Source organism: Piliocolobus tephrosceles, chromosome 6 (genome assembly GCF_002776525.5).
Source record: "Piliocolobus tephrosceles isolate RC106 chromosome 6, ASM277652v3, whole genome shotgun sequence".
Classification (NCBI taxonomy): Eukaryota; Metazoa; Chordata; class Mammalia; order Primates; family Cercopithecidae; genus Piliocolobus; species Piliocolobus tephrosceles.
In genome coordinates, this window is record NC_045439.1 from 34,633,800 (window position 1) to 34,654,710 (window position 20,911).

The window sequence follows — 20,911 nt, forward strand, 5'->3', positions numbered from 1 at the left end:
AGCACTATACTAGGCAGTGTAGACAGACATATCTCTTGGACTTCATGGATTATACTCACTAGGTAGAGTGACAGGGAGACAATAAGCCAACCTACAAACTAATAAATATGCAATTATGAAAGGCAGTAAGTGCAGCAAGGGAGAAGAACAGGTGCTGAGTAGAGAGATGGTAGCAAGCTTACCTAAGCCAATCTAACCCTACACAGGTATGAGGAATCAAGAAGATAATCTCTTTCTGAGAGCTGGCACTACTTACAGGTAGATGCAGCAATAAGCCTCCTACCCAATGGTAACTCATAATAATAGCAAGGTCAGACCAATTTCTGTTATACATACTGAGAAAGAAAATTATCCCTAATCAGTGGAATTTTGTGGTCTGATTTGATTAGCTGCTCCTTTGGAGAGTAACCTCTCAGTATTAGCATTCCTGATTAATTTCATATGCTGCTTTCTGATAGACTTCAGTGGGTTCAAGAGTCCTTTTGTCAGAGGCATTTGTCAGAGCAACTCCATCTTGAATAGGGGCTGGATAAAATGAGGCTGAGACCTACTGGACTGCATTCCCAGACAGCGAAGGCATTCTAAGACACGGGATGAGATAAGAGGTTGGCACAAGATACAAGTCATAAAGACCTTGCTGATAAAACAGCCTGTGGTAAAGAAGCTGGTCAAAACCCACCAAAACCAAGATGGTGACAAGAGTGACCTCGGTCACTGCTACACTCCCACCAGTGCCATGACAGATTATAAATGCCATGGCAACGTCAAGAAGTTACCCTTTATGGTCTAAAAAGGGGAGGCATGAATCATCCACCCCTTATTTAGCATATAATCAAGAAATAACCATAAAAATGGGCAACCAGCAGCCCTCAGGGCTGCTCTGTCTATGGAGTAACCATTCTTTCATGCCTTTACTTTCCTGATAAACTTGCTTTCACTTTACTCTGTGGACTCGACCTGAATTATTTCTTGCATGAGATCCAAGAACCCTTTCTTGGGGTCTGGATCTGGACCCCTTTCCTGTAACACTTTCTAGAAAATTTTACTGTGCTGGATCTTCTATTTGCCCCTCCAGCTCCACTCCCCACCCTTCTCCACCCCACTAGGAGCTGGAAGCTGGGCTGCATGCACTGTGCCCGTGCACTCCCTGGTCTTCCAGCTTATGTTGGGTTTGGCCAGATGAGAAGCACCAGCAGGAGCCTGGAAATCAAAGAGTAGGAGGAGAGTGAGGTTGGGTATGCATCTCCTGGCTCTCTCTGAGCAGAAATGCCATGGGTTGGTAACAGCCCTCTACTGCAAGACTCAGCTGCTGGCAGAGAGTGCCTGCCATGGAGCCCTGTTCTTTGGGTTCTAGCACCAGCTCCCTTCTCTTGCCCTTCAGGCCAAGGAATACTAATGGCTCTCACTGCTGCTAGCCCTAAGGACTGCACTATCCCTCGTTAGTATCCCCATACTCTACACACAGCATAACAAGCAGTCCCTTTATTCAACTGTCTTCTCATTGTCCACTAAGAGTGAGCCATCTGCTCCCTACCAGGATCCTGATTAACACATCAAGCAGCTGATCATCAACACTGGGAGTTGCTTAACAACCTTTGACCAGTCTCCCAGGATGTCTAATGATCTTTATCTAAACATTCTCTTAAAAAACATACAGTCTGCAGTGAGCTGAGATCTGGCCACTGCGTTCCAGCCTGGGTGACAGAGCGAGACTCTGTCTCAAAAAAAAAAAAAAAAATACAGTCTAGGCTGGGTGTGGTGGCTCACGCCTGTAATCCCAGCACTTTGGGAGGCTGAGGCAGGCAGATCACTTGAGGTCAGGAGTTCGAGACCAGCCTGGCCAACATGGTGAAACCCCATCTCTACTAAAAATAAAAAAATCAGCTGAATGTGGTGGTGGGCACCTGTAATCCCAGCTACTCAGGAGGCTGAGGCAGGAGAATCGCTTGAACCCAGGGATCAGAGGTTGTAGTGAACTGAGATCATGCCACCGCACTCCAGCTTGCACGACAGAGTGAGACTCCATCTCAAAACAAACAAACAAACAAAAAACAGTCTAATAGTGATTAACTACCTTTTTCCCCTAAAAAATCTATATTAAGTAAGAAATATCTAAGTTAGTTTGCCCATAAGCCTCCTCCCTAGCAGCAAATTTGAAAAATGCCTTTGGGCTGGGTGCAGTGGCTCATGCTTATAATCCTAGCACTTTGGGAGGCCTAGGCAGACAGATCACCTGAGGTCAAGAGTTCAAGACCAGCCTGACCAACATAGAGAAACCCTGTCTCTATTAAAAAAACAAAATTAGCCGGGAGGGGTAGCTCATGCCTGTAATCCCAGCCAAAATCGCACCATAACACCCCAGCCAGGGCAAAAAAAGGGAAAACCCCATCAAAAAAAAAAAAAAAAAAAAAAAGGAAAACACCTTTGATATATGCTTGCAAATTAATCTGCCTGAGAAGTTACTTTAACAATACAGACACAAAAAGAGTCATATATTCTATTCTGTAAACTCAATGAAGTCCCAGTTTTCTGTCCTTTTAGGTACTGGGATAGTATCTTTCCTGAAAAGTTCACTCGAAACTGTGATCTTGTCACAGGAAAGGGGTCCCAATGCAGACCCCAAGAGAGGGTTCTTGGATCTCATGCAAGAAAGAATTCAGGGCAGGTCCTCAGTGCAAAGCAAAAGCAAGTTTATTAAGAAAGTAAAGTGGTGAAAGGTCAGTTACTCCATAGACAGAGTAGGATGTTCCCGAAAGTAAGAAGAGGCACGCATCCACCCTAGGTGCAATCCTTGTATATATGCGGAGATGTGCTCTGCTACAAGGGTTTGTGATAAAGAATTTTCTTAATTACTGTATTTTGCAAGAATCAATATGATTATCTTTAAAGCAAAATTAGGAATGTCTTTGTTCTCCAGATATTGGGATATCTGGATGCTCCCAAGTCTGGGTCTGTTTAGTAACCATTATTAATTTGTTCCCTTATTCATAAACATCAACAGGTGAGGAACACCTGACTTTCTGAGACTATAGCCCAGCAAGTCTCAGCCTCATTTTCCTAGCCCTCACTCAAAATGGAGTCACTCTGGTTTGAACGCCTCTGACAATCTGGGAGACAAAACAGATGCCTCTATGTCAACTAAGATGAACCCAAAAATTAGAGTCAAAGCGTTACCAGAGGGTCCTTGCTCCCAGAGCTCCCAAGATGGTGGTGGGCCATTTCCAAAATGGCAGCAGGCTGCTTCCAAGATGGTGGCAAGTCTCGTGTCCTCTGACCTGGGGTTCTTAGCCTCACAGATGCCAAGGAATGGAATCTTGGTCTATGCGGTGAGTATTAATAGCTCTTTTAGAAGCCGTGGGTCATGGAAGAGAACCGTGGAACCCAGTGACTAGTGTTCAGCTCAATTAGGATGAACCCGGGCACTTAGCCGTGCAGGAACAATGGCAAGCCTTTAGTCCCGATCAGGAGCAGCAATGGGCGCCTCACTGGATCAGGAGCACAGCAGACACCCTGCTGGATCCAGAGGGATGGAAGTCAGCGGTGGGAGTGCAGTTGCAAGATTAATAGAGTGAAAACAGAGCTCCCATACAAAGGGAGGGGACCCAAAGAGGGTAGCCATTGACGGCTTGAATGCCTGGGTTTATATCCCGATCATTGTCCCTCCCACTGTGCTCTCAGGCAATGCCTAATTAGTATTTTAGTGAGCTCTCTTTCCTACCTGATTGGTAGGGTGTGAGCTAAGTTGCAAGCCCCGTGTTTAAAGGTGGATGCGGTCACCTTCCCAGCTAGGCTTAGGGATTCTTAGTGAGCCTAGGAAATCCAGTTAGTCTTGTCTCTCAAAAGATCCAGGAGCTGGCTGGCATGAAAAATTTCTAAATTCCTATGGCAGTAAGAAAAAACACATTGTTATTAAACTTCCTAGCAAAAGGAGCTTTCAGAGCCCCCCCACCCCAAATGGACTTACTACTCAGACCACAACTCTGACTGGACAGAGAACCAGCCTTACAAACATTCTTTTCTGATAAACTACTGTATGCCTTAAGCCAATTTCAGTCAACTGTGCGCAAATTGTCTTTGTGTCCTATAGTTCACTTTTCGACTTAAAGGGCCAAATTCCCCCTCATTTTAACGCTAAAACCCCACCCCAAAATGAACATGTGATGTATGGTACATATGTATTTACCCAATGCACATGTGCTTGTCTCCCCTTTTAAACATGTATAGCTTTTCCCCAAAATCCTACTGTGTAATACAAACTCTGTGAGGGATGAAACCCAAACTGTCCCTTCCCTCCTTGAAAAGAGGATACCTTCAGCCCATGCCAGATAATATCTCCTCCCAGTTTGCAAACTAGTATCACCAATAAAACTCTCCTTTCTACTATTTAGCCTGGTGGTCTTTGGATGACAAAGCAAATGTGGTAGTATTCTGGAGTTAGGATTCAGCTACCAAGCCAAAGCAAGGTCACAAAAATCCTCCAATCAGCATGTGAGCACAGGGTAAGTTTGGGATCAAAATCCTAGAGAGAAGCTAATGGCCCGCAGGATCCTTATATCCCATTTATGTAAAGGTGAGAATACTCAAACAATATTTTAAGCAAATCCACATACATTTAAAGACCCTCATTTCATCAGTGACAAAATTCTTGATCAAATCCTTTAATGCAAGTCAGAGATGAGGAATCCTGAAGTCCCTCTAGTCGTACCTGCCTCTGGAGTACAGACCTTGTTTAGAACTTTCAAATGCTACCTAGCCATCCCTTTAGTGTATAATTCCTGATTAGAGTGAGAGGTGACAATGGCTAGCAGCCCTCACTCTCGGTGCCTCCTCGGCCTCCGCGTCCACTCTGGCGGCACTTGAGGAGCCCTTCAGCCTGCCACTGCACTGTGGGAGCCCCTCTCTGGGGTGGCCGGGGCCTGAGCCGGCTCACTCTGCTTGCAGGGAAGTGCGGAGGGAGAGGCGTGGGCAGGAACCAGGGCTGCAGGAAGCGTTCACAGTCCAGTGCGAGTTCTGGCAGGCGCAGGCGGTGCCCAAGCCGGGGCACGAGCTCAGCAGGCCACACTGGGAGAGGCCGGCGGGCAGTGCCGGCCCAGGGAGTGAGGGGCTTAGCACCCAGGCCAGCAGCTGTGGTTGGTGCGCAGGGTCCCCCAGCTGTGCAGGCCTGCCGGGGCTGTGCTCGAGTTCTCACCGGCCTCAGCTGCCTCCCTGCGGGGCAGGGCTTGGGACCTGCAGCCCGCCTTGCCCAAACCCTCTCCCCAGCGGTGGACTCCCGCGTGACCCCAGCCTTCCCGACAAGCGCCCCTGCTTTGCCGTCCCATCAACCGCCTGGGGCTAAGGAGTGCAGGCGCCACTCGGGACTGGCACGCAGCTCTGCCTGCAGCTCGGTTGCAGTATCCACTAGGTAAAGCCAGCTGGGCTCCTGAGTCTAGTGGGGACTTGGAGAATCTTTACGTCTAGCTAAAGGATTGTAAATGCACCAATCAGCACTCTGTGTCTAGCTCAAGGTTTGTAAATACACCAACTGGTACTCCCTATCTAGCTAACCTAGTGGGGACTTGGAGAACTTTTCTGTCTAGCACTGTTTGTCTAGCTAAGGGATGATAAACGCACCAGTCAGCACCTTGTCAAAACAGTCCAATCAGCTCACTGTAAAATGGACCAATCAGCAGGATGTAGGTGGGCCAGATAAGGGAATAAAAGCAGGCTGGAGCCAGCCAGTAGCAATCCCCTCAAGTCCACTTTAACACTGTGGTAGCTTTGTTCTTTTGCTGTTTGCAATAAATCTTGTTGCTGCTCACTCTTTGGGTCCACGCTGCCTTTATGAGCTGTAACACTCACCATGAAGATCTGCAGCTTCACTCCTGTCAGCAAGACCACGACCTACCAGAAGGAAGAAGCTCCAGACACATCTGAACATCTGAAGGAACGAACTCCGGACACACCATCTTTAAGAACTGTAACACTCACTGCGAGGGTCTGTGGCTTCATTCTTGAAGTCAGTGAGACCAAGAACCCACCAATTCCAGACACAAGAGTACATAAATATTAACTAACTGCCTCTAAAGTACAGATAAAAACCAACTAATAAAGATTTTACGATGTCTATATTGTAAAGTTGAACATTTTAAAAGTAAATTACAGAGACTATAACAGATAAATGCCCTTCGGCAGATCACTGCCGTCCCATGAGGCTGGCTTGGGTCATCTCTTCATTTACATATAGAGCACGTGATTAATTTGTTATACTACTCCTGTAAGGCAAAACTACATATAAAACATTAATATAAAGTCACCATGAAAAACCATAAAATGCCATTGTACTTTATAGAAAACACATTACATTTGTAATTACCTAATAATCCATTATACTATATAAACTGTATTTAATTTTAAGAAATGATTCATCATTGATTAAATAACCCCATTGTAGTCTCAGTGGCATGCTATTCCTTCTACATTTACCATTTCCTTTTGCTCGGGATAACAGTTTAAATAGTTTGCAAATCAAAGCCCACACCCTTGGAAGAGCTTGGTGTGAAATGCTCACCAACGTTATACTGTGACCTGTGCTCTTGATCTGCACAACTGCCTCATAGGAGACAAAACAACTCTTGCATCCTTACTCAAGTACAAGGAGGTGGTGGCATCCGTTCTGCCAGTCTCAGTTCATTCATTATTAAGCAGCTTATATGAGCATCCTGTTGAGGCTGACCTGCGAAGCCTGGAAAGGAAAACCTAAGATATCTGTAGGAAGGTTGTATCCATCTTGCTGAAGATTATTGGCAATTATCCCATTTTCAAAATAAGGAAGGATGTTTTTAGGAGGCCTACCTACTGGTGGCTAATGGCTTGAAAATGTTAGACAAAATACAATTTCTCAGGCAGTGAACCACCTCCCAGTAGATTTCCTCTTCTAAGGTGGACCCAACCCATGACAGTTGCTTCCAAAAAACTGCCTGCACTGTTTTGTTGTGAAGGAACTTCATTGTATTGTTTGAAAGAGAAGGGCAATTAGGTGCCATGAAGGTGAAAAACACAGAGACTCTTCACTGAAATGATACATATTATAATGAGATTCATGTGTAATGAAGTCATGTGAAAGCTATTTCAGAGAATGAGCTATTATATTAAAATCTCTACTTTGTAAGAAATATAAAAATAACATTTCATGACAGACATTCTACATGCACATTAGGAATCTATTAACTGATTAGAGCTAAATCTGCTAGGAAGTGCTTAAAAATGGGGAAAAGATACCTAAGGTGATTTGTCCAAGCAGATAGAAAGAAAAGGGGGGAAAATACAAAGAGGTACTGGGAAGAAGCTGGAGAAGAGAGTCTGCTAAGTGGATATCCAGATACTAACAGAGTTAAACATGCACTTTGTAAGAATCCCTAGAGAGTGCTCAGAGAGATCTTAAGGCTGACTATATAGGACTGTAGCGGTTTGGGTTTTGTTTCGTTAATAGCTGCAAATCATCTGATGCTTCCCCCCCCCCCCCCCCGCCATCTCCCTCCTCCCCTTGAGGGTGGGTGGGCCTGTGATTGCTTCAACCAACACCATCCATGTGACTTCTGAAGCTATTCACTTCCATCTAGTTTTTTGTGGGGATGTTTGTTCTCAGAGAAGCCAGTTGCCATGTAAGAAATCAGGATACCACCTGCTGGACCACCGTGGCTAAGACCACCCTGCTAGAGAGGCCAAGTGTAGGTGCTCTTGTCAATAGTCCCAGCTGAGCTCCTCGCCAACAGCCAGTATCAACTGCCAGCTATGGGATGAGCCACCTTGTTTTGCAGTCCAGGGGGACCTTCAGATGACCTAGCTCCCACAGACATCTGACAGCAACTACAGGAGAGGCACCCAGTGAGAACGACCCAGTCCAGCCCTTCCCAAATTCCTGGCCCTTGGGTAATTGTGTTATATCAATGCTAACCAGAACAAGGACCAATTCATTGATCTACAGGAGATCTGGGTGAGAATTTTACAAACTACAATATTCTATGAACTGCATTAAGCAAGCTTTAAAAAAAATAAGACTGGGAAACTGTTGGCAGGTTCTGGCAAATGGTCTTAACAACTGTGGAGCCTCTTCTTTACAGATCTAGAGAAATACCCCTGTCCCCTAGACATGAAATAGAACTGAACTAAATTACTCCTTAACTCTGGAATCTGTTTTCTCCCATTTCATTTTACCAGAAGTTCCACTGAGCACTAAAATTCTTTCTCAAAAAGTGTCAATTTGAGATGTAAAAAGAAAATGTTTATTTAAAAAGTACTGCATTTTGCTGTTTTTAATCCCAAGCTGAATGGAGTCCTTCTTAGTTGCTCCTGAGCTAAATCTTTTTCACTAATAATAGTTTTATTCTTAAAGGTTTCACTAGCTCTGAATCAAATTCTGTTGTGACTCATGCGATGTGTGGGTAGCAGCTAAAGACTTTCAAGAAGGGTAGGTTACTACAGAGGAAACATCCCAAATCATTTTGAAAAATAAGTTGTAACAGTTATAAAACATCCATGGCAGAATCTGCAGGCAGCCCTGGAATTAACTGTGCTGAGGATTAGCAGCAGGTGCATGGTTAGAAATGGAACAAACTGGAAAAATAACCTTTGGAAGAGTGGGTTGGAACAAAAGTCTATGCTCATCAAAAGCATCTGATAATTGGCCTAACAAGAAGACAGGTGCCATAGAATGAGGGGTCAGGAGAGCTAAAGTACAAGCAGATGCTAACTCAGCCTCTAGACAAGATTTCTGTGTGTGTGTGTGTGTGTGTGTGTCTCTGTCTCTCTGTCTGTCTCATGCACATGCATGCACACATACAGTGAATTATCTGAGAGCTATAAAATAAGACTAATCCTACCGGCTGTCATTCTTCAGGGTGGACCTCTCCTGCACTGATTTTACCTTCCACGTAGCATTAAAATGACACAAAATGAGTCAGGCTGACCAAATCTTTGGTCTGCTCAGGGCAGAAACTTGGTGCATTAGTCTGTTCGCACATCACTGTAAAGAAATACCGGAGACTGAGTAATTTGTAAAGAAAAGAGTTTTAACTGGCTCACGGTTCTGCAGGCTATACAGGAAGAATGGTGGCGTCTGCTTCTGGGGAGGTCTCAGCGAGCTTCCAATCATGTCAGAAGGCAAAGTAGGAGCAGGCCATCTTAGGTTACTGCACAAGTAATCACAGTTTTCGCCATTACTTTTAATGGCATCCAAGTAATATATGGTGGGACAAGGAGCAAGAAAGAGAGAGAGAGGAGGTGCTACACACTTTTAAACAACTAGATCTTGTGAGAACTCACTGACCATTATTAGAACAGCACCAAGGGGATGGTGCTAAACCATTCGTGAGAAACCTGCCCCCAAGATCCAATCACCTCCCACCAGGCCCCACCTCCAACCTTGGGGATTATAATACGACCTGAGATTTTGTGGGGACACAGATCCAAACCATATCACTTGGCAAAACAACAACATAGAAAAGTTATCACCAGCCTCTTGCTTTTCCTTTCTGTATCTTATGCCCCGCCAAGTGCAGTGCCCCAAGCTCTCCCCCAACTCAGTTATCCCCTCTCTGACCAAGTGGTGTGACCCACTCAGTTAAGTGTCCTTATTAAGGGAGAGTTTCCATAACAGGACTTTTTCCAACTCCCCTTCTCCACCCTCCAGTTTCCCATTCTGTGAGTCCTAAAATCCCCCTTCACTGACTCTCCATTGCCTTTAGGGAAAAGAATCCAGACTCCATTTCTTAATATTTAAGAATATTCACAATTTAAGATCCTTATAGCTACATTTCTCACTATTTTCTTCTCCAGACAAAGGCAGATATTCACCGTTTCTTCCTCGGTTGCTGTTGGTCACCAGGTACTTCCCCACAATCATATCTTTTGTCTGTGCCTTGCCCCCAACCCAGAACCCCCCTTCCTCCTACTTCAAACACACCAAAGTCCACCTTTCTTTCAAGGCCCAGATCAAATCTGCCCACCTCCATGACATGTTCTCCTGTCCCCACAGAGATCCTGCCCACCTCTGAATTCTCCATCAATCATTTGGCGCTTACTCACACTGTGTTGTCATTCATTTGTTTAGATTTTTCTTTCTCAATGGAGGGCCTTGACAATATCCTGCATCTTTGCTATCTCCAGTGAGCCATGCCCAACCCTCAGCTTGTGTTAGATGACAATAATGCTACAGTCAAGAGACACCCTACATCAAAAACTCCTGACTTCATGCTCTTTTCAGGGATCCAATACATTTCAGTGTTTTATTGCAGTTTTCAACAATGTGATAATGCTTAAGAAAAACACTAAGGATATATTTTTTAGCTCTTCAGCAACCCAAATGGAGAAGACATTTTGAGCCAGCTCAGCTGACTCTTTAGACCAACATAGGTCCTCTTGAACCTACTTGCTCCCATCATAGTCTATATGTGCCTGTAATGAGGACAGAAGCCTGTGTACTTTCTCAAATTCCCTTGACCACCTTTTTTTTTTTTTCCTCTTGAATGAAATCCTACCTATGCCAAGTCACCCCTCCACTGATGGACTTAGGTAAAACACCCAACCTCAGAGCATGGGATGTGACCAACCTGAGCAGGCCAGCTGACCCAACCTGAAAGGGGAAAAAGGTTTGCTTCCTGTTGGATGAGCCTCAATCAACAGGAAGCGGGAGGGAGCAAGGCAGATAAAGTCCCCCTTCTCTTTTGCTAGTGCTGCTGCTTTTTGTTTGTTTGTTTGTTTGTTTGTTTTTTGTTTTTTGGTTTTTTTTTGACAGAGTTTTTGCTCTGTTGTCCAGGCTGGCATGCGATGACGTGATCTCGGCTCCTGCAACCTCCACCTCCTGGGTTCAAGCAATTCTCCTGCCTCAGCCTCCTGAGTAGCTGGCATTACAGGTGCCCACCACCATGCCTGGCTAATTTTTGTATTTTGTTTGTTTTATTTTTGAGATGGAGTTTTGCTCTTTTGCCCAGGCTGGAGTGCAGTGGTGCAATCTCAGCTCACTGCAACCTTCACCTTCTGGTTTCAAGTGTTTCTCCTGCCTCAGCTTCCCAAGTAGCTGGGATTACAGGCACCAACCACCATGCCTAATTTTTGTATTTTTAGTAGGGATGGGGTTTTACCATGTTGGCCAGGCTGGTCTCGAACTCCTGACCTCGTGATCCACCCGCCTCAGCCACCCAAAGTGCTGGGATTACAGGTGTGAGCCACCGCACCTGGCCCTAATTTTTGTATTTTTAGTAGAGGTGGGGTTTCACCATGTTGGCCAGGCTGGCCTCAAACTCGTGACCTCAGGTGATCCACTAGCCTCAGCCTCCCAAAATGCTGGGATTACAGGTGTGAGCCACCGTGCCCAGCCCCCTTCTCTTTTCAACCTCTTAGCTCTTCCAGGGTATGGTGTCTCCTTGTGCCCCTTCTGGGAGAAGTCCTGCACGCTAAGCGAACACACCTACTGAAGAGCTTGCTGTTCCCTTGCCTCTGCAGCTCGCTGTGAAGCGATGACTAGGGTGGTGTACATGACATTACCTCGCTTCCCATCCTCCTTGCTTCACTTCCCTTTTTCTATTCCCCTCCCTGATTTGAGTTTGTACCTCCCCCAAAAAAGTGGTGAGCACCTCAATCCTTGCCTGAGGCTCTATTTAAAATATTCTCCTTTATTAATCACCATATTTTATTATTGAGATTCAGCGTTCCACTTCACAGAACAGAGTACAAAGAACAGCCTTCCAGTAGTATCTTTCAGTTCAATGTTTGATCTCTTATCTGCCCCTTTTATAGCAAACATGCCTTTCTTTCTGGGATCTTCTTCCTCTTTTAGACTCCAAATCCTAAGGGACAGAGAGCCAAACCTGGACACCCTTGCATCACTGCTGGAATCAGGACAACCCCTTGACCCTGGCAGACTTCACGTCAAGTTTGAGAGATTGTTGTTGTCTGCCAGGATCCATTTCCCCTTCTTACACAGTCTTATAGTTTTAGTGGGGCACATGACTGCCTAGTTAAAGACAGCAGTTCTCAGCATCTCTTGCATTGAGGTGTCCCCGGGACTATATCCTGGCAAATAGGGTATGAGCAGAAGTGATATGTGAGCCACTTCCATTTCTTGCTGTCAAAAGAGTTGATACAGCTCTGGCCCTTTTCTCTGTCCCTTAGGGTGAGAGAAAGAGAGAGAGAATGGGAGCAGCTTCCTTGCCCTGAGATGGACACCACAAGTTGAGAGCTGCTCACGCAGCCCTGAACAGCTCACCTCTGAAATGTTACATATGAAGGAAATAAATTTCCATCTTGTTCAAGCCACTGCATTTTGATGTCTTTTTTATTACATCAGCATAATCTGTTCCCTGTTTAAAATAATGCATACCTAATCCTGGTTCCTTTGGAACCTTGCTGTCACCAAAGTGACAGAGTCCTCTGTGGCGCCATGTTGTGGCAGGCCAGGTCTCACAAAAGCTGAACAGGCAGGCCTCCATGACAACCATTTCAACACTGACTGAGTGGTTAGGTTAAATATTAAAGGCTGAAAGAGCCAGTGCCCTTAGACAGAGGCTGGGAGGTAACAAAAGCCCACCAACAGTCTTGCCTAGGCCTTTCCTGGGCCTTGAAACTTGACAAGATAATGAAGGAATTCTTAATGGAAGCCACTTAGGATTAAACAAACTTTACTGGGGGTCTGAGGAAACTCCCCAGACCTCCACAAACAACTTTTCTTGGGAGTCTAAAGAAACTCCTCAAACCTCCATAATTTAGCAGGGGACAGGATAAGGGTAATCATCCCTGACACCTGGAGCCATCTAGGTTAAGTAAATTTACTGAGGCTCCAGAGAAAGGTCTTCAGGACTCAGACCTTACTTATAGACTAGAAGAATTAATCACTTATGTCTTTAAATGAATGCACACTTACACGTAGACTTACAGCTTAGAAGGTATATAAGTACTGGAAAACTTTATAATTTTGAGTTGGTCTGAGCGATAATTTCCCAGCCTTCTCCCTGTACCCTGTTATTGAAATCAACTCTCTTCTTTCCCAGTTCGCCTGCATCTCCTGACTGGGCCATGAGAATAAGCAGCCTGAACCTCAGTTTGGTCCAGGAACAATGTCACTGCTTTGGCCGCTGACGCTAGAGTCTGCTGTCACTGCCTGCTGAAAACTCAGCATTTTGAAAGTGTGTTCTCCTGTGTAACTCATGAAGTTCTTGTTTCCAGTCACCAACCACAGTCAGGCGAGCTCAGGCTATCTGAACAAGTTGGGGAGGAAATAAGCCCCCAGTGGAAGTCTCCGCAAGTGACTAGATGCTTACCCAATATTTATTCTCTCCTTTTTCCTTGCTAATGGAAACCTGATTTTGTAATGGGGTAGCATTTGCCACTGATCCCACCCCCACAGTATATCTACTGCCCAGGGCAAAAATACTATATTCCCAGCCTCCCTTCATTTGAGGGTGACCATGCAACACAGTTTGGAAGAAGTCTCACAGTGAGTTCAAGAAAGATTTGGAGACTGGGACAGAAGGATCATTTGAGGTCAAGAGTTTGAGACAAGCCTGGGCAACATAGCAAGACCTAGCCTCTACAAAAAATAAAAAATAAAATAAATTAGCTGAGTGTGGTGGAGCACACCTGCAATGCCAGCTACTCAGGAGGCTGAGATGAGAGGATCGTTTGAGCCCAAGAGGTCAAAGCTGCAGTGAGTTATGATCGTACCATTGCACTCCAGCCTAGGTGACAGAGTGAGACCCTGTCTCAAAAAAATTTTAAAGAAAGACTTTGATTTTTTACTATAGGCACCTCCCCTTTGACCTTGTCACGTCCTTCGTCTTGAATGGAAAGTGAATGTGAATAGCCAGGTATGGTGGGGGACGCCTGTAATCCCAGCTACTTGGGAGGCTGAGGCAGGAGAATTGCTTGAACCCAGAAGGCGGAGGTTGCAGTGAGCCAAGATGGCGCCACTGCACTCCAGCCTGGGCGACAGAGCAAAACTCCATCTCAAAAAAAAAAATAAAAGGAAAGTGAATATGGAGGCCTGAAGTGAAACAGATATATATATATTTTTTTTTTTTTTTTTTTTTCTTCTCTTTTTGAGACAGTGTTTCACTCTTGTTGCCCAGGCTGGAGTGCAATGGTACGATCATAACCGCAATCTCAGCTCACCGCAATCTCCGCCTCTCAGATTCAAGTGATTCTCCTGCCTCAGCCTCCCTAGTAGCTGGGACTACAGGCATGTGCCACCACGCCTAGCTAATTTTGTATTTTTAGTAGAGACGGGGTTTCTCCATGTTGCTCAGGCTGGTCTCAAACTCCTGACCTCAGGTGATCCGCCCACCTCAGCCTCCCAAAGAGCTGGGATTACAGGCGCGAGCCACTGGACCCGGCCGGAACAGATATTTTATAAGGTCTGATGGCTGGAATGGCAGAGCAGGAGGATAGAAAGATCCTAGAACACTGACAACACCATGGAGCCACTGCACCATCCTGAGTCCCTCACCAGCCTGCCTATTATAGGAGGAAAAATAAATCCAATGTGGTTAAGCTTCTGTAGTCAGGATTCTAATATATGCAGGAAAAGCAGTCTCTAACTGATATGCCCTTCCATAAGCCCTGGATTTCTTTCAAAACTTTGTCAAGATATACCTAGCAGCCTTCAAGTCATAACTATACCTTCAAGTTATTTACCTCCAAAACAAACCAACCAAATTAAAGATATACCTTGCAAATATGCAGTTCACCAAAATTACGTGTTGATTGCTTTCATTTTCTACTAGGCTCTAACCTCTACAAAGGTGGGAGCTATGTTGGTCTTGTCCGCTGCCTTAATCTCAGTGCCTAACACACTGCCTGGCCTATGTATCCAAATACACCTTAGACAGAAGACGACTAAACGAAAAAACTCAAACACTTTATTACTGCTTACTTGGATTATTCATGATTAGAACACAACTCACTCATATATTCATTCATTCAGTCAGTCAATATTAATTGATTGCCTACTGTGCAATGTGCACAGTGACATTAATTGAAGATCCTGCCAGGAATAAAATAAAGATGCTACTCTCAGTGAGCTTACCTTTTAATGGGAGAGACAGGCAATCAACTTTTAAACAGGAAGAGTTTCAGACAGTGATAAATGTGATAAGGATGAAGATACTTTACCTGGAGCATTCCAAAAAGGCAATATTTAGGCATAATTCACTGTAATCCTATCAACATGGCTTCAACCTTAATCACTTCAGTCCAAAAAGCTAAGTTCTGAGAACTAATTGTTTTCCAACGATAAGCAAGGGATGATGTGATCAATTTCCCTTCTTCGGATTTGGGGTTACATGCATTTCTGAAGAAAATAAAAGGAAGGGAAACAAGGGACAGGGACAGAAGGAAAGAGAAGGGAATGGAGGGGAAGGGAAGGAGAGGGAAGGAAGGGAGAAAAAGAAAGAGAAAAAAGAGAGAGAGAAGGAGAGTGGGAGGGAGGGAAAGAAGAAAGAAGGAAAGAAGGAAGGAAGGAAGGAAAGCATTTTATCCCACTAGAATTAAACAGCTTTCCACTAGTAGTAAACAGAGAGAGACACTATGTGGGTGAAAGAGAAGGCCAAAGGGCCGCATCTTCTCTAAAAGTGGACAGCATTGGAAAGAATTGCTAATATCCACAAGAATAGCCTTCCAACTTTCCTGTGTTCCAAAGAATGCACTGAACGCTGTATTATTAATTTTGCAGCCCTTGTTTATGTTTTAGACTCTCCAACAGCCTCAATCATTATTCCTCAGATCCTCTTGGGGATCTTTGATGTGATTCCTGAGCTCCCAAGTGAACCCTCATCACATCCTAGGAGACCCATGGAGACATTCCCTTCATGCTCTGACCTCTCTCCACCAGTTGAGCTCCACAAACAAAGCAAGCTGCCCTTTGAGAATTGGCTCTCCTAAGAGTTGAAGTGAAGAATACTTTTAATTTTTCAAATCCAGAGAGGGCTGTAATACTGCCCAGCTCAGGCATGCTAGAAATTAATGTCACATGTCTTCATACCCTGAGTTAGCTTGGCAACTTTAGGAAGGAAAAAATGTTTTTAACTTGGCTATGTCGATGGAGTAGAAATGTTTGGGTTTTGTTTGTTTTCTTCAGTATTGTTTGCTTTCTTTAGTGTCGATGGAGTAGAAATGTTTGGGTTTTGTTTGTTTTCTTCAGTATTGTTTGCTTTCTTTAGTGTCGATGGAGTAGAAATGTTTGGGTTTTGTTTGTTTTCTTTAGTGCTGATTAAATGAAAATTTGTTTATAATTTAAATACCCTTGTATCTTTCTGTAGGTGGGTTGGAAGAATGGACAGGGTTCATGAAGGTAAAGGAAGTGTGGGTGAAGGCCTTCTGAACCAAGCTGAAGGATGTACTGAGGGAAGGTGATAGTATTGGACAGAAAGCTGCTACATGTGGGGTGCTGTCAGTTTCCACAAAATGGGGATGGCAGGGGCCAGGACTAGCATGAGGCAAGGGAGGCATTCAGGGCACAAAATTTAAGGAGGTACAAAATTTAAGGAGGTGCTCAGGTGCCTGCCCTTATACCACAGGGAGAGAAGGGGCCTCCTTAAGTTTTATGCCCCAGGGCCCTCTCTCACTGCATCCTAGTGCCTAGTTCTGGCCCCAGGGAAATGAGTTCTATTAGGATTTCAAGAAAGTCTGTGGATCCAGACATCAATTCTCTTAGTCATGACAAATGGGCATGCAAAGGTGGAAAACAGGATTGGTGAAGAGTTGACAGATTTACCACTAAAAAGGAATAGACCTCATTTTCCTGGCTAAGAAGAACAAAGTGTGTCTTGGCTTAGAAGAGACAGGATCACTTTCCCTAGGCAAAAAGAGTTGCAAGTTATAAAAATCCACCCTTGACTCTTTTCTCTCTTACTCATGCTATTCTCCCTTTTCCACACCCAGCCCACCACCAAATTAAAATAATAAACATGTAAAGTTCTAAAATGAACTGAAGTAGGGAAAATAGGTCTGAACTTTTAAAGAGAGAGAAAGATTCTTCATAAGAAATGAAGATTCCAATCAAGGAATCAAGGTTGTTAACCAAAAAGCTTTGTTGGGAGCTAGAAAAACCTCCACATCCACCAACTCCAAATAACCTGACTTCCTCCTCAGCACTCCACTGACAAGCTCTTGAGGCTTAAGACTCTTTGTGCCTTTTTCTTTACCTCTTTGTGTAAGGATTTGTATTTCTCTGGCTGGACTGTCAGCTCCTCAAGGGCAGAGACCGTCTCTCCTTTGCCCACATTCTATCATGACACCGTGGAGTCCCTGGCTTATAGGAGGTGTTGTTGTACAAGATCTAAAGCTCTTTGGACAGGGAAACACAACACAATGACACCAGGAGAGATGAAAGGCAGAACTCCTGGTAAAGCTGTTACTAGAAAGGGGTCCCAATCCAGACTCTAAGACAGGGTTCTTGGATCTCGCACAAGAAAGAATTTGAGGCAAATCTACAGACTAAAGTGAAAGCAAATTTATTAAGAAAGAAAAGGAAGAATGGCTACTCCATAGGCAGAGCAGCAGCTTGGGCTGCTGGACTAACGATACTTATAGTTATTTCTTGATGCTATGCTAAACAGGGAGTGGATTATTCATGGGTTTTCCAGGAAAGCGCGGGGACAATTTCCAAAACCGAGGGTTCCTCCTCATTTTAGATCACATTGGGTAACTTCCTGACGTTGCCAAGGCATCTATAAACTGTCATGGCACTGGTGGGAGTGTCTTTTAGCATGCTAATGCATTATAATTAGCATGTAATGAGCAGTGAGGATGACTAGAGGTCACTTTTGTTGCCATCTTTGTTTCAGTGGGTTTTGGCCAGCTTCTTTACTTCAACATGTTTTATCAGCAAGGTCTTTGTGACCTGTATATTGTGCCATCCTCCTATCTCATCCTGTGACTTAGAATGCCTAACCTCCTGGGAATGCAGTCCGGTAGTTCTCAGCCTTATACTACACAGCCCCTACTCAAGATGGAGTCGCTCTGGTTCAGACGCCTCTGACAAAGGCAGGGCCATACTGAGGGTTGTCTAAGGACAGGTAATTTGGAGCTGGGGCTGTAGTGGCAGCTTAGTGTAACAATCAGGGTGGGGATAGCTAGCTTTCAAGGACTTTTTGTGATTTGGCTAATCTGAATAATTTTGTGGACTCCAGGACATAGGGGCTGTCCCTAACTGTCCCATACCTGGCTCTAGGGCAATTACAGTGGGTGCACAGAGGTCCAGAGTCTGAGAGATGCTGGCAGTATGAACTGAATCAGCTGCTCAAAAAGGTGAACTGGTCGACTTTTAGCCAGGCCCCAAAACTAGATGAAGACAGCATTTAGAAAAACCAAAAACTACATTACAGGTGCTTAATAAATATTTTCTGAGTTATCACATTGATTTAAAAAACCTGAAATTCCTTTATCAGAGTTTACTTAGGTCACAGTTAAGAGGCTTAAAATGTAAATGCCCCTGAAAAAGGAAACACTGACTCGAACTCAGCCTGTCTAGGAAGTCAAGGCTCAGGTAAAAGCCTGGCACAGGAGGAAGTTTTGGGATACGTCATTAGTACCCAAACAAGGCTTTCTTGGCTGTTTGGCGCAGAACCCGCTCTGGCCTAAGGAAAGGCAATTTAGGGGAAATATCTAGTAGATGAAGGGATAAGCATGTCCACATGTTGCAGTTTTTTGGAAAGCAGAGCAAGATATAAACCAAGATGTAAAATCATCCTAATTAACATTAAACAGATTTTTCTCTTTCTTTCACTCTTTTAAACCTATTAAATATCCTGAAAGGAATTAACTGTAATCTTGGATTAGCTTTCTTTTCTCCTGGGCAGAAGCCATTTGCATTGCTATTGGGCAAGATTTATTGTAATGCTATCAGTCATGAATGCAACTGAGACAAAAGTAAGCATCCCTAGAAAATCAGATCATTCCCATGCAGGGTAGACGTGTTCCATTCAATAGCACCTAGCACTTCATTGTATGGTCATCCAGTAATGCCTTTTGCCTAGTTCCAAGTTCTGCATAATTTTTCTTAATGAACCACATATTGTAAAAGTGCTTTGCAGAAAGCAGGGCCTCAAACAGGTATGCGTATACCAGTGTTCATAGCAGCATTATTCACGATTGCCAAAAGGTGGAGGCAACCTAAATGCCCATATCAACACATGAATGGATAAACCAAATGTGATATATACATATACACATACAATGGAATGTTAGTCAGCCATAAAAAGAAATGAAATTCTGACACACAATACAGCATGGATAAAACTTTAGGACATTGTGCTAAGTGAAATAAGCCAGACACAAAAGGACAGATATTACATGATTCCACACATAGGAGTTAGCTAGAATAGGTGGATTCATAGAGACAGAAAATAGAAGAGTGGTTACCGGAAGCTGAGAGGAGAAATTAATGGAGAGTTAAGGAGTACAGAATTTCGGTCTGGGATGGTGTAAAAATTCTGGGGATATATGGTAGAGATGGTTGTGGAACAATGTAAATGTACTTAATGCTACTGAATTGCACACTTAAATGGTTAAAATGGTAAGTTTTATGTTATGCATATTTTACATACACATAACAGAAAACTTTCAGAGCATAGACTTCCAGTAAAAATAAAGTAAGGGAGGAGGGAGGAAGAGAAGAAAGACAAACAGACAGGGAGAAAGAAAGATGTACTGTCTGATTGTCAGATACATCTTTAGTTTGGGGAATTTGTGATTTTTGTCTGCTACAGTGTGTCAGCCTCCACGCTAAGCACCTGTATTAGTCCATTCTCATGCTGCTGATAAAGACATACCTGAGACTGGTAATTTATAAAGAAAAAGATTTTTAATGGACTCACAATTCCAAATGGCTAGGAAGGCCTCACAATCATGGTGGAAAGTGAAAGGCATGTCTCACGTGGTGGCAGATAAGACAGAATGAGAAACAAGGGAATGAGGTTTCCCTTATAAAACCATCAGACCTCATGAGACTTATTCACTGCCATGAGAACTGTATGGGGGAAACTGCCACCATGATTCAATTATCTCCCACCAGGTCCCTCCCACAACATGTGGTAATTACGGGAGCTACAATTCAAGATGAGATTTGGGTGAGGACTCAGCCAAACCATATCATTTCACCCTGGTCCCTCCCAAATCTCATGTTCTCACATTTCAAAACCAAACATGCCTTTCCAACAGTCCCCCAAAGTCTTAATTCATTTCAGCATTAACTCAAAAGTCCACAGTCCATAGTCTTATCTGAGGCAAGGCAAGTTCCTTCTGCCTATGAGCCTATAAAATCAAAAGCAAGTTAGTTACTTCCTAGATACAATGGGGGTACAGGCATTGGATAAATACACCCATTCCAAATGGAAGAAATCGGCCAAAATGAAGGGTCTGAAGGTCCCATGCAGTCTGAAATCCAGCAGGGCAGTCAAATCTTAAAGCTCCAGAATGATCTCCTTTGACTCCATGTCTCACACAAAGGTCACACTGATACAAGAGGTGGGCTGCCATGGTCTTGGGCTGCTCCACCCCCGTGGCTTTGCAGGGTACACCCTCCCTCCTGGATGCTGTTACAGGCTGGCATTGAGTGTCTATGGCTTTTCCAGGTGTATGGTGCAAACTGTTGGTGGATCTACCATTCTGGGGTCTGGAGGACAGTAGGCCTTTTCTCACAGCTCCATGAGGCAATACCCCAGTGGGGATTCTGTGTGGGGGCTCCAACCCCACATTTCCCTTCCGCACAGCCCTAGCAGAGGTTCTCCATGAGGGCCCCGCCCCTGCAGCAAACTTGTTCCTGAACATCCAGGCATTTCCATACATCCTCTAAAATCAAGGCAGAGGTTCCCAAACCTCAATTCTTGACTTCCGTGTATTCACAGCCTCAACACCACATGGAAGCAGCCAAGGCTTGGGGCTT